General features: G+C 42.4%; 1 protein-coding gene across 1 annotated transcript in view; it reads right to left on the bottom strand.

Moving 5' to 3' along the window:
* Nucleotides 1-12,335, bottom strand: part of LOC126175996 (arylsulfatase B-like) — a 268,709-nt gene extending 256,374 nt beyond the window's left edge. Inside the window, exon 1 of the mRNA XM_049923109.1 lies at nucleotides 12,233-12,335. The gene's annotated coding sequence lies outside the window, so the exon portion shown is untranslated. The remainder of the gene's footprint in view (nucleotides 1-12,232) is intronic.
* Between the last annotated feature and the right edge of the window lie 1,762 nt (nucleotides 12,336-14,097).

The raw sequence follows: 14,097 nt of genomic DNA, 5'->3' as shown, positions 1-14,097 counted from the left end.
GAGGATTGGATGGGTAGATCACGTAAATAACGAGGAGGATAAGTGGGGAGAAGAGGAATTTGTGGCACAAATTGCCTAGAAGAAGGAATCGGTAGGTAGGACACGTTCTCAGGCATCAAGGGATCACCAATTAAGTACTGGAGAGAAGCTTGGAGGGTAAAAGTCGTAGAGGGAGACCAAGAGATAAATACGATACGCAGAATCAAAAGGATGTAGGTTGCAGTAGGTACTGGGAGATGAAGAATCCTGCACACGATAGAGTAGCTTGGAGAGCTGCATCAAACCGGTCTCTGAACTGAAGACAACAACGCAAGTAAACAATTAAAAAGTTATTTTGTTTGAGTATTGTAGCACAGCAATAAACGTATTAAATAATTTTGATGCCTAAGAGCAAATGTACAAGATTTTCATGAATGCAGAACACGTGCTTATTGTGGCCTACACAGACGTAAGCTAAGTAAGACCTTATGTGTTAGTTTATCTCATCTGAGACGCATTTATCGAAAAAAATTGCCATTTGGAGCTATGTAATATGTTAAAGCATATGCAATGCCCGAAAACCTCTATGTAGTTCCTTAAAACTGAATTTTAGCTCCGGAACTTGTGTGGTTTAAACAGAAACATTTTGACTGAATGTGGCGTATCACTAGTACGGATAGCGTTAGCCTAAGGAAAAAAAAGTCTGATGTGCAATTCTCGTCAAGGGGGTTGACATGGATTTCATCTCTGTTTTATGCTGGAGGACAGCAGATGGAACACACGTTGACAGTGTTTGTTAAAGAGTATTTTAGAATACTTAATGATTTCAGGGTCGCCGTTTACGTGTTGCAAAAACGTTCCAATCTTGTGAAATTTGGGTGTACGACACAAATGGGTGAAATTGTCTGGAAATGTCCTCCGAATTGAAAGTAGAGTTACAGAAATATGCTCAGTCAGTTACCTAGAACCGCCAGTCACCACGGCCACGAATGCAAAAAATGGAGTCGGTAAAAAGGAACAACGAACGAGGCAGCGCGGCGTGGGCCCGGCCGCCGCAAGAAACGCGTCTTAAGGCGGCTGAGGCGAGATGGAGAGGCCGGCCTTGACCGTGTGAGCGACGCCGCCGCCAAACACAGAATCCGCGAGGCGGAGATCTTTGCATTGGCCTACATACAGGTAGGCCGGTTCGCCGAGTCGCGGAACAGGCTTCGGCCTGAGGTCGGAGCACCCACCGCCGCCAGCTGCTCGCGAGCACGGTTCGCCGCCGCGGCCTTCCCTCGCGGTCGCTACGAGGACAGGCTTTTCGCCTCAACGCGGCTCGCATCCAACATCGACGGCAGCACGAAAATTTCTCTGCCACTGCAAAACAATACCTCAGACTTCACACACTCTCACTATTATTTACTTACTTACTTATGTATGTCACACTATTCTCTCAGTTGTTTGCCGTTGTGGCTTGAACGGGAAAGAAAGGTCAAAAGCAAAAAAATAATTTTTGTGTATACAAAAATGTACGTTACAGAAGAAACTGTCTAATAACCAATACAACTCATTTTTATGGTTCCGTATATCGATCACTTTCTCCGTCCGTCTGTCTGTCTGTCTGTTCGACTGTTAAAAACCCTATCTCTCAGGAATGTGTCGATGTATCTACTCGAAATTTATGCCGCATACTAAGATCCACGGTCCTCCGGCGGTGTAAAAAACTAAAGCTTCTAAGTCAATGAACTCAAAAGATACGGCCATTTCGTCAGATATTTGAAGCTCTCAAACCCACTTATTAAAACCTATACGGTATTTGCCGTTGACCTAGAATCATGAAATCCGGCAGGAAGCAAGGTCTCACAGCACAAAATTGGTAAGTTTTAATTATATCCACACAAAAAATATTTCTTTTGTCATTTATTGCCCGACTTCGAAATTAAATTCAAAACATTCTCGAAAGACTTAGAATATCCATGACAAGTATGTCGCCGATATAAATGTCGTTAAAAGGAAAAAATTGACGAGATTTTCAGTTTATGGAATTTCTCTGCATAATTAAGTTTGTACGGAACCCTTAGAGTCGAGGCCTACTTGCAAATGCCCCATTTTTACGGTTATAGTCGACGTTTAAAGGTTTTTCATTATTTCATAACATACATTTGAGGCGTCTAAAAATGATTTGTGTCTTCTGTTATGGTCATAAATGGCATACGTGTAATAAAATTTCACGCGCTTTTATTTAGAGGAACGCACTTGAACTGTTTTGTTGTCTAAATATTCCAGTCACTAACATGTACAGATGCATCACATACACTGCTAGGACATATGTTGTGAAATACATATATGTAACACTGAAAGGTTACGTTGCACACATGTGAATAAAACCGTACCAGTGAGTGAGATAACTCGTCCTTTACCGATGAAACTAACGCTTAATTACTAGTGTCGCAAATTCCAGTCATACCAGAGCTGTGTTAATAACTGGAAGGCCGGCCGGAGTGGCCGAGCGCTTAAAGGCGCTACAGTCTGGAACCGCACGAACGCTACGGTCGCAGGTTCGAATCCTGCCTCGGGCACGGATGTGTGTGATGTCCTTAGGTTAGTCAGGTTTAAGTAGTTCTAAGTTCTAGGGGACTTATGACCACAGCAGTTGAGTCCCATAGTACTCAGAGCCATTTGAACCATTTGAATAACTGGAAGGTTGAGTATTTTTGAAGGCCTGCGCCGGTAGATGCTGATTCTTCACGAAGCTACCTACGCCTCTGACAGGTGCTGCATTCTCCAGAGTGTTTCGAGTACCTCCAAAGCACCACGATTTATGATTATTTTTATCTTTCATCTAGAAATTTAATGAGGCATTGAGAGGGTTACGTTTGTGCTTCATCTCAGAATGACAGTAAATTATTTTCTTTTAAGTAAAAAAATTAAAAAATACTGGTGTTTCTAGTAGGCAAGATTTCTTTCAAAATATTCACCCAGATTCTTGAAAAAGTATGTGAAAGTACTTGCCAAGAGTTGTATTTTCAAGTCTCCAGAAGTAAGTATCGTTCTGCGAATTTTGTAAAATAAATAGTCAACACAACTAATGGGTTGCTTTTAAAGGTATAGCGCATTGCATTTGTGGAGATGTACACAGTTTTCAGGCGCATCCCCAGATGGATAGCTCGCTTTAACACAGTGCAGCCAAGCTCTGTCGTACCTTATATTACTTTCTGTACTTCCGCACCTTCAAACCTTGGGCTGATTGATGGTAGTTGGGCAAGAAGAGTGTCTCTACCATTGACCAGAACAAGTTAACGTACTTTTAAAATAAACCAGTGTTACCAAAACCTGATCGCTGCTTACTGCAGAAGCCACCGACAGACTTAAATTATCACCCGAATTCATTAAAATCCATAAGTAGAGTCGGAGGTAACTTTCTATCTTTTTTAAGAAAAAAGTCGCAGAGGAGATTTTAGGAATGATGTTGATGGAAAGAAGTCCTTAAATCATTTGATGATGATGATGATGATGAGGTCCCAAACTCCGAGGAGCGTAGGGGACGATGCGGGAGTCCTACACCGCTGTACTAAGCAAGGTCCTATTGAAGGTGGTTTGCCACCGTAATGGGGATCAACGATGATGATGAAGACGACACAACAACACCCAGTCTTCTTGAGGCAGGAGAAATCCCTGATCCAGCCGGGAATCGAATCCGGGACCCCGTGCGCGGGAAGCGAAACCGCTACCGCAAGACCACGAGCTGCGGACTTAATCATTTAGCTGGCTTTAAAAGATAGCTAATGATTCATCTCTTATGACAACGAACAACCATTATTTACAAAGTGGCCCTTACCGCATTAGAACTCTTTCCCATATCCCGAAGTCCCTAGCTGTCTATTTGCACTTATGTCACACACAGAACTCACTGTCCCATAGTATGTCGCACTCCTACCCATTGTCGTGAATAAATCAGTAATTTCTACTCTACGTGTTGTTTTAATTATTATTATCAGTTCCTAATTAGTAATGTGAGCCCAGTTAGTCTTACACTCACGTTAACCTTACACATGATTTGTTGTCGTTATTACTGCTATTATTAATATTATTTGTGACATTAGAATCATTACTGCTCTTAGAAAAAACTGTAACGTTTAAAGGTTTGTGTGCGTTTGTAAAGGAAGGCCCTCAGACTGATCAGGATAAATATGACGCGACTTGAAAAAGTAAGTTACACATTATGATGGCAGGCCAAGTAACTTTTATAGGATGTTGCACTGTACTTCCAACAGGCACAGGTACATGACGCTATTTTTCAACGTCGTCACCAAAATTCCATTGCTTGGAAAGCGTGGACGATGTCGAGGGCCTTCCGTCCTGATCAGCGACACCCACGTCTATGCGGCCTTGCTCATATTGTTGACACCGTTTCACTACGGCTTAACGCGACATAGCGTTTGGACCAAGTACTACCAGAAATTTGCAGAAAATCTGCGTACAATTTAGACGTTTTGTGCACAAGAATCATACTGTCGGTCGTGCCTCAACTTTGTAGTACATTTCCCGTTGCTGCGTCATTTCACTTGCACATCGTGACACCCCTTTTATTCGTACCTCAGTAGAACTGTGTCTGCAGGAAACCCGGAACATGCACTCTCTACTGAAAATCCGCCACTTTTGTTGCGAATTGGTCACTATCGTCGTACGATCTACGTAATTAACTTTCTGAAGTCCCTTCATAAACAAATAAATAATACGGTCCATTTACTTATTTCATTTACCCAGTACCTTCACGTCGTCGGAAAACATATTTTAGGATTTGCCTAGTGGAGAGTCACTCGATGCTCTCCCTGTAGTCACACCTTCTCCCCTCCCCGCCTCTCCCCCGCCGCCCCTTCGAGGGACGGAATTCGTGTACAGCACCAGTCTGCGTCATTACTGTCCCACATGAAAATATGTAAGCGATTGTCGAAACGTTTGCGTCTTGTGAGCGGTAAAGGGATACCAGCCCACTTTTTGCCTTGTCGGATATGGGAAACCACCTAAAAACCAAATACAGGATGGCCGGCACACAGGTCTTTGTGGTTATTTAGCTGCGTGGGTTCCATCCCAGGAAGACGCAACTCCCAGAATCTCGGAAGTGACCTGCTAACGCGTGCAACTATCAAGGCAGGTTTATTTACGGTTCATGTGCCTATATGAAATACACAAAAGCATAGATTCTGTGTTGTAACTTTCAGAGAAGCGTAAAATATTCTTTGACTTTTTCCGACAGCGAGAGAGTAATGCAGAGGCAAAGTTATAAAGACGAAACATCAGTAACATAAGAAAAAATTAATAATTCTCTAACAGTTGTAAAATAGTTACGTAAACCTCTAATAAAGTTAGAGCTTCACCTAAAGATCGGAGTATGGCTTGACTGAATCAGTCTACAATGTAGTCAAGAAATACGTCGTTGCCTGGAGTAGTTCATACATAACTTGAATTTCAGCAGTGCTCAAATACTTGTTAAATATCAGAGGGAACATTTCCATAAAAAATACGAATTGTATTAGGGCTGGCTAGAAGTTAACCTATCTTCTGTTGTTTCCAGCAGACGAACGATCGGTTCACTATGTATCGCGTTCATTTTTGTTCGGTGCTTAATTTCTAAAATTACAGCTGCCGGAACGCATCTCTCCAACCAGACAAACCTACCACCCATTTTTTACAACTTTTCATAAAACTTGCAATGGAAAACTATTTTGTTCAAAATGCTGTGATGTTCAGGTTTTTAAAACATCGTTTCTTGTAAACAAAAGAATAAAACTGCAAGACTTAACCTACAGATGATATGTACTGATCACAACTTCGAAACGGACCTCAACTTATCTTAGATAAGCACACACACACACACACACACACACACACACACACACACACATATATATATATATATATATATATATATATATATATATATATATATATATATATATCACCTTCAGTGCTGTCGGCGCAGGGACAAACTTTAGTTATGTTGCAATTTAATACATGTGCACTATGGTAAATTTCCGGTTCCCATGCGTTCAAAACAAATTCTCTGGTAGCTGTCGGAACGACGTTCCGGTCAAAATTAAGCCCTGGTTTCGTCCGTAGCTAATACCAGTAAATTGTTGAATTAAACAGTCCAGGAATACACGTGACGTATATTTAGTACTAGTGCATTATGTGTAGAATTTCTTTCTGCAGTTGTTTTTTCTTCTGTTGAGGTCATTTACCCAGTATCAGTAGAGTCGGTATAGAATCCACACCCAGTCGGTGATTACTTCTTGAGGCTGCAGTTATTGACTACAAGATTATTGGTCAAAATTAACATCACAATTACCCAGTTCACAACAACTGAGATTGTAGATACGATAGATACGATAGACTCTAGTCTGCCCTGTAATAGAAATTTAGTATTTTTTCTTGTTCCATTTTTAAATTGCAGCATTCACTTACGACGTGCTTCCGTCTTTTCCTGAAATTACAAAAATTACTATAGGATTTTGAGGTTTTTCTCAAATGTGAAAACATGTTCGGAGGTACAAAATGGTCATGTACTTAGGAACAAACCTTCTCTTCAAATTTAACAGCGTTGAGGTCCGGAAAATCTTGTCAACACGGTATTTAGTGGGCTGTTACATTATTACTCTTCTGTACTCAAATAACCAGTAAGTGAAACCAAACTAAGCGGACGTGTTATCAAAAGCCAGTCGGAAATGAAATACATTTAGAAGTAACTAAAAGAAGTTTCCATTTTCAAGACTGGTGAAACTGTAAGTACATTAAAGAAACTCAGGTCATTTTCAAACATCACACTTTCTCTTGTGAAAGAATTGCTTCTGTTTCAACGTACAAGAGGGTGCACGACCAACGAAATATGTATTCAGTGTCCACATGTTATATAACAGTTCTAAAAATACATGGTGTTCGGATATTCCCGTTACAAACTTCTGTCACTTATAGGGATGAGTGAGTACGTAATATTTCGAAAAGGATTCCACGTCCGGAAACGTCATCCAACGACGATATAGAGCCTTAATGTTATACATGGCGGCTCCTGTAAATGTATATATATACAGGGTAATCCCGTGATGGTATTACAGCTTGTCTAGTATTATGGAGAAGGACAAAAGTATCAACTTGAAGTGACGATCCCTCTACCGGAAATGAAGGTGTGAAAATTTACAAGCTAAAACCTTTCTAATACCTTTGGCAGCGGAATATAAATGGCGGCACTGATGTTGCTAAGACTGAATGGTAGGCAACTTTTATACGTGGCAGTGTGGACTAAAAAATGTGTGGTAAACACTGCCTCTACAGCTACGAACACTGGTTCAATAGAGGAGATGCGTTTCACACAAGCGAAGTTGAATAAGTGCTCATACTCCTCAGATATGCATGTTAAATCCCATATTTACCAGACATATTTTCCTGTTTTTGGGCCATATTACCACCTGTGAAAGCTGCGTACCGTACAAATTTAGCAACAATAGTACCGGTACATGTGTTCCACCGTCAGAGATATTTCTGGCTTGTAACTTTCGACTCGTTCGTTTCCTAACCAGGGATCCTTGCCTAAAATTGATACATTTATCCGTCTCCATCAACTTTAAAGTATGTAACATCATCACGGAAACACCCTTATCTAGATAAATTTACTGGCGCCGGCGCCTGTAACTTTTAACGCTCTGTAGCCTCTTTGGATGACGTTTCCGAACATGGGGTCCTATTCGAAATGTTACGTACCTATTCCCACCTAAAAGCCTTGGAAATTTGCAACGGGGATTTCCGAACACCCTGTGTATTGCGTCTTATTCGCCATAAAGTTTTGTAACAGTAGAATTCACAATATATTCAAAATAACTTAATATGTTATATTGCACTTAAATCTTTAAACACCAAGTATTTCAAATGCTGCACAGCACACAACTCCATGTCTAACAACAACAAAAAAGGTAGGAAGTGGCGGATGCTTCTTATAGTGGTCTCTAGTGCGCTTGATCTCATATGATCCTAACATTAGTCACTGGGCTACGGCACCGACCAATAAATATCCTGTGTTCCTAGGTACACTACCCTCCAAGTACAGCACTCTCCCCTGCGTCTGACCATGAGTCAGTTCTGTTAACTTCGACCTTCGCTGCAGTTTAACCAGTGTCATTGATACTTAGCTGTCGTTCTTTGGATTACGAAATATAAAGCTCTGTGAAAACGCATGTGTACAGCTCATCTGTCTAACGGTGTTAAACTGTTGAGGGCATTCGTTTCGTCTACCGCTGGTACAACTACAGTGTTCAGTAGTTCCTAATGATGAGCGAATGCTGACTTGAAAATTCAATAAGGGTCCATAAAAACCCATTTTTAATCTGTGACATCGGAATAACTATTAAACCTACCTTTGTTTTAGGACGGGATCTGATACAATCTGACAAGTATTCTGCTACAGTTAATAAACTGTCGTGGCACTAGTCTAGAATTAAGAGTAAAATAAACTGTTGTACCACCGTTTCTTTAGGTTACCTTCGCTCTTTTGTGCGTGGCCGCGGAACGAGAACATCATGTGATTTTGATAATATTAACGATAAGAATCCCACTCTGATGTGGTACATTATCATTTTTGTCTTATAACCACGCAGCAACACTATGGATCTACGAGCGGTATTATTTTCTGACCAATGGACACACAACCACGGAATGCGAAAATAGGAAGGTTTCTTCCTTAACGCAGCTACAATGGACAACTTATTGTTGCTCACAAGCATGGACAGCACTGGTTACATAATTTTTATTTATTACCTTCAGACTGAATTTTTACTTTATCTAGTGCTAGGCTCGAACTATAGCTTCATTCCTGCTGAAATTTACTAAGCATCCTTAATATTTAATACGAGGGCTGGACATATAACAACGTTCTTAATTAGTGACTAAAGAAATTTTTAACATAACACTGTACCGCTACTTGATATTAGATAGAGTTTGAGCCGGCCGGAGTGGCCGTGCGGTTCTAGGCACTGCAGTCTGGAGCCGGGCGACAGCTACGGTCGCAGGTTCGAATCCTGCCTCGGGCATGGATGTGTGTGATGTCCTTAGGTTAGTTAGGTTTAATTATTACTAAGTTATAGGCGACTGATGACCTGAAAAGTTAAGTCGCATAGTGCTCAGAGCCATTTGAACCATTTGATTTGATAGAGTTTGAAAGCGGGAGCGTAGTAATATAATTAGTTAATCATTGCCATTACACTATGACCAGCCAAAAAATATGATACATATGAAACCGAATTCTGCATCCAAACATTTAAGACAGGCAAATATGTAAAGACAAAAATTCGAAAAATCTTGTATTTCTGCATTCCTCTCCTCAGTACTACATAAATTCGCTATAAATTATCTTGTTCCATTATTAACAGCCACTTATCGTTCAATGATTAGGTTCTGAAAAAGCAAAGGCATCAGACATTGAGGAAAGTACTCTTCCTGTCTTGTAACGTCACATGCAGGAAAGCTTGTTTCGACATCTTGAAACATTCAACATAAAAATCCAGCACACTTCTATAAACGACCAACGGACTAAGCTAGCCATGATATTTTGTGGACGGTGTACTGAAACTCTGGCTATTAAACATTCCTTCGAAATGTACACTGAGCTCGATAGAGGATCAGTGGCACCTAGACGAAACTTCTAATTTAAAATTATATTTACTGAATTGAAAATAGTTCCCTGTAGCTGTTTGCAGCTGTCTTTTTCGTCATCTTTCCATGTTAAATAGAAAAAATTTTAACGATTTTTTTTCTTTCGCTTAGATATAAGGGTTTACAGCAAACATCGTTTTCAAATTAATGATAAAATCGAACAATTACAGAAAGTCCAACAGTTCAAAGGAGTGACTAGAGGAAAACACTTGAATATTTCAGCGGAATGAAGATCCAGTGCCATAGCGCTACCACATTCAAGAAGAAAGGCAGGAAGATTAGAGTTAAACGTCTAGTCGATAGCGCGGTCACTAGAGACGGAGCGCAAGTTCGGATCAGGATCATACAGGGAAGGAAACCACTCGTGCCCTTTTCAAACGGATCATCTCATTGTTTGCCTGGATCGATTTAGGGAAATAATGAAAAACATGAAACCCCAAGTCCAGAAATTACGCCAAGTGACTGTTCAACAGCTGGGTTTCTGATAAATCTCTGATTTTATGGATAATCTGAAGATGATGTCAGAGAAGTGCCCAAGGGAAATAAATGTTACAGTCAACGCTTTTGTGTGTGTTACCGAGTGCTGAGAGTTACATTTGTCATAGATTCTAGAATCGCCAATTGAAGTCATTATGGTTGCTGGAAAAGAACAGCATGTGTCAGTTACGATTAGTGTTATATCGTAATAACAGAATCACCGTTCCGAAGATGTACGACGTCTTGAGTCTTAAGTTTATTGATAAGACAAAGTCGTGTTTGTAGCCTTGTTGTGGGAAGCGGAGGGGGCACGCAGAACTTTTGATCGCGTGTAATAAATTGCCTCACGAACAGTTTCACATATTAGAGCATCATCAGATCCCATCGTTCTTTTTTTCCTGAATATAGCTCTTCGTTACAAGACAAGAATGCTGCTCTGTAGGAGACAAAATCAATGTAGTAATCGTGGTTAAGACAAAATTTGTATCTAGCAACATCAGCTGATGGCCATACATTTTTTTGAAACTGAATAATGTAGCAGAATGTACTTACAGCCATTAATGGTATCTTGACGCAGAACTATAGCACCAGGAGACTACAGAATCGCGTTTCGCTGCAGCAGTGGAACATTGGAAATATATCAGGGGTATCCATGCTATGTTAGATAATCTTGGATATTGTCATGGAAGGGCGACACACTGGTCTAGTCCTGAGATTCTTTGAGTAGGTTACTAAAATTGTAAATGTGCATGTGGGTAAGGCTTCCCATCCGGTAGACCGATTACCTGGTGCAGATATTTTCAGTTAATGCCACTTTGGCAACTTGTGAGTCGATAAGGACGGGATGTAATGAAGGCAACACAACAGCCAGTCTCCCAGAGAAGAAAACCTGCGACCCCGACTGCAGTCGAATCCGGTCCCCTGCAGATTGCATTGTGCAGCATTGACCACTCATGAAACCTCCTGGCAGATTAAAACTATGTGCCGGACCGAGACTCGAACTCGGGACCTTTGCCTTTCTCGGGCAAGTGCTCTACCAACTGTGATACTCATGCACGATACACGCCCCGTCCTCACAGCTTTTCTTCTGCCAGTACCTCGTCTCCTACCTTCCAAACTTTACAGAAGCTCTCCTGCGAACCTTGCAGAACTAGCACTTGCCCGCGAAAGGAAAAGGTCCCGAATTCGAGTCTCGGTCCGGCACACAGTTTTAATCTGCCAGGAAGTCTCATGTCAGCGGACACTCCGCTATAGAGTGAAAATCTCATCCTGACTGACCGCTCAGCTACGCAGGCGGACAATGGGGTACCAACCCACTGACTTAGAAGGGTCTCACCGAATGTGGCTTTTTGTCAAATAAATTCTACATTCGAAGTAGTCGAAACGTGTAATTTAAATTTACAATTACCTCGTTTACTTTCAGATCCACATCTTAAGTTAATAACGGTTACTGAGGAAAGAAATAGTACATTTGTAGTTACGGTCGTATCGACAGGTTAGAGGCACGGCTCAGAACCTTTAAGCGATTTCAATCATTGGTTGGCTGATGAAATACTGATTTGGAACAACACAAAGAGAGCCTGTGGACTAAGTCTAGGAAAAAAAAGGAGATAAGTACCATATTTATTGCATGCAGTATTTTGCTTATGTTCAGTTTCGACTTTTTGTGTCCATCATCATGTTTAGTCGTTGATATTTTCGCACCTGTAAATACGCTTTAGAAACTATCGCCATAGCACTTCGAGGAACAAAAATGTTAGGAACTGACAAGAGATTACTGTAATTGTGAATACGGCGAAGTATGTAGCCAACAACAACGGTGGTGATCTCTGATGATGGACATCAGAGTTCGAAACCTGTTGTAAAAAATGAACCCGCCAATAAGTCTATCAGTTCGGGCAGTAGACTGACTTGCGTCCGTGGTACCCTGGGTAACACCAAATCTGTCAGAATGACCTCAGGTAGTCACATCTCATGTTTGGATCTCCTGGCTTTATCACAAACATGGTATACGGTACTTCATACGCCAGATTAATAAATAAAGCCTATTCGTTTTAAACGTCAACTTCGGACTACGAAAGTAGCTGAGACTTACTGCTCCGCGCAGGGCTGTAGCTGCAGACGCGCCGAGTCACGGAGAGGCAGGGCAGAGGAGCGGCTGCGGGACCCACCTGTTGGCGTGGTCCGTGGTCGGGAACTGCGGCGCGCTGCCTGGGCGCGACTGGCGGTGCTGCGCGACGCGGCCCCTACCACCTGCCGCGCGCTGCCCGCCAGCCTTGCACCACCCGCGCAATTAGCCGGCGGGATGCGAGGAGGACGTCTTCGGCGGCGCGCGCCCGCCGCGCTCGCCTATCGCGGACGTCCATCTCCGCGAGGGCACCGGACGGGACGCCGCGGCCGCTTGCGTCACCCACACCTCTCGTTTCCGCTAGTATCTCGCTCGTATTGTTAGAGAGGCGAGCCGAACCGTAGCGTAAACATTGCAGAAACTAGCGCAAGTAGACGTCTACTGTACTTGGTACATTCCATAATCATTTAGGTGCGTCTTGTTCTAATACGAGAAGCATTGTAATTCACGTAATACGAGGTGCATTCAAGTTCTAAGGCCTCCGATTTTTTTTCTAATAAACTACTCACCCGAAATCGATGAAACTGGCGTTACTTCTCGACGTAATCGCCCTGCAGACGTACACATTTTTCACAACGCTGACGCCATGATTCCATGGCAGCGGCGAAGGCTTCTTTAGGAGTCTGTTTTGAACACTGGAAAATCGCTGAGGCAATAGCAGCACGGCTGGTGAATGTGCGGCCACGGAGAGTGTCTTTCATTGTTGGAAAAAGCCAAAAGTCACTAGGAGCCAGGTCAGGTGAGTAGGGAGCATGAGGAATCACTTCAAAGTTGTTATCACGAAGAAACTGTTGCGTAACGATATCTCGACGTGCGGGTGCGTTGTCTTGGTGAAACAGCACACGCGCAGCCCTTCCCGGACGTTTTTGTTGCAGTGCAGGAAGGAATTTGTTCTTCAAAACATTTTCGTAGGATGCACCTGTTACCGTAGTACCCTTTGGAACGCAATGGGTAAGGATGACGCCCTCGCTGTCCCAGAACATGGACACCATCATTTTTTCAGCACTGGCGGCAACCCGAATTTTTTTTGGTGGCGGTGAATCTGTGTACTTCCATTGAGCTGACTGGCGCTTTGTTTCTGGATTGAAAAATGGCATCCACGCCTCATCCATTGTCACAACCGACGAAAAGAAAGTCCCATTCGTGCTGTTGTTGCGCGTCAACATTGCTTGGCAACATGCCACACGGGCAGCCATGTGGTCGTCCGTCAGCATTCGTGACACCCACCTGGATGACTCTTTTCGCATTTTCAGGTCGTCATGCAGGGTTGTGTACACAGAACCCACAGAAATGCCAACTCTGGAGGCGATCTGTTCAACAGTCATTCGGCGATCCCCCAAAACAATTCTCTCCACTTTCTCGATCATGTCGTCAGACCGGCTTGTGCGAGCCCGAGGTTGTTTTAGTTTGTTGTCACACGATGTTCTGCCTTCATTAAACTGTCGCACCCACGAATGCACTTTCGACACATCCATAACTCCATCACCACATGTCTCCTTCAACTGTCGATGAATTTTAATTGGTTTCAGACCACGCAAATCCAGAAAACGAATGATTGTACGCTGTTCAAGTGAGGAAAACGTCGCCATTTTAAGTATTTAAGACAGTTCTCATTCTCGCCGCTGGCGGTAAAGTTCCATCTGCCGTACGGTGCTGCCATCTCTGGACGTATTGACAAAGAATGCGGCCTCATTTTAAAACAATGTGCATGTTTCTATCTCTTTCCAATACGGAGAAAAAAAAATCGGAGGCCTTAGAACTTGATGCACCTTGTACACATCCTTAAAAATGGGTGTGCAAAAATGTGAAAGGACAGTGAGGATGCTCCACTC

The sequence above is a fragment of the Schistocerca cancellata genome, chromosome 3 (genome assembly GCF_023864275.1).
Source record: "Schistocerca cancellata isolate TAMUIC-IGC-003103 chromosome 3, iqSchCanc2.1, whole genome shotgun sequence".
Lineage (NCBI taxonomy): Eukaryota > Metazoa > Arthropoda > Insecta > Orthoptera > Acrididae > Schistocerca > Schistocerca cancellata.
The sequence above is the reverse complement of the archived record's forward strand: the minus strand, read 5'-3'. Positions and strand labels throughout refer to the sequence as shown.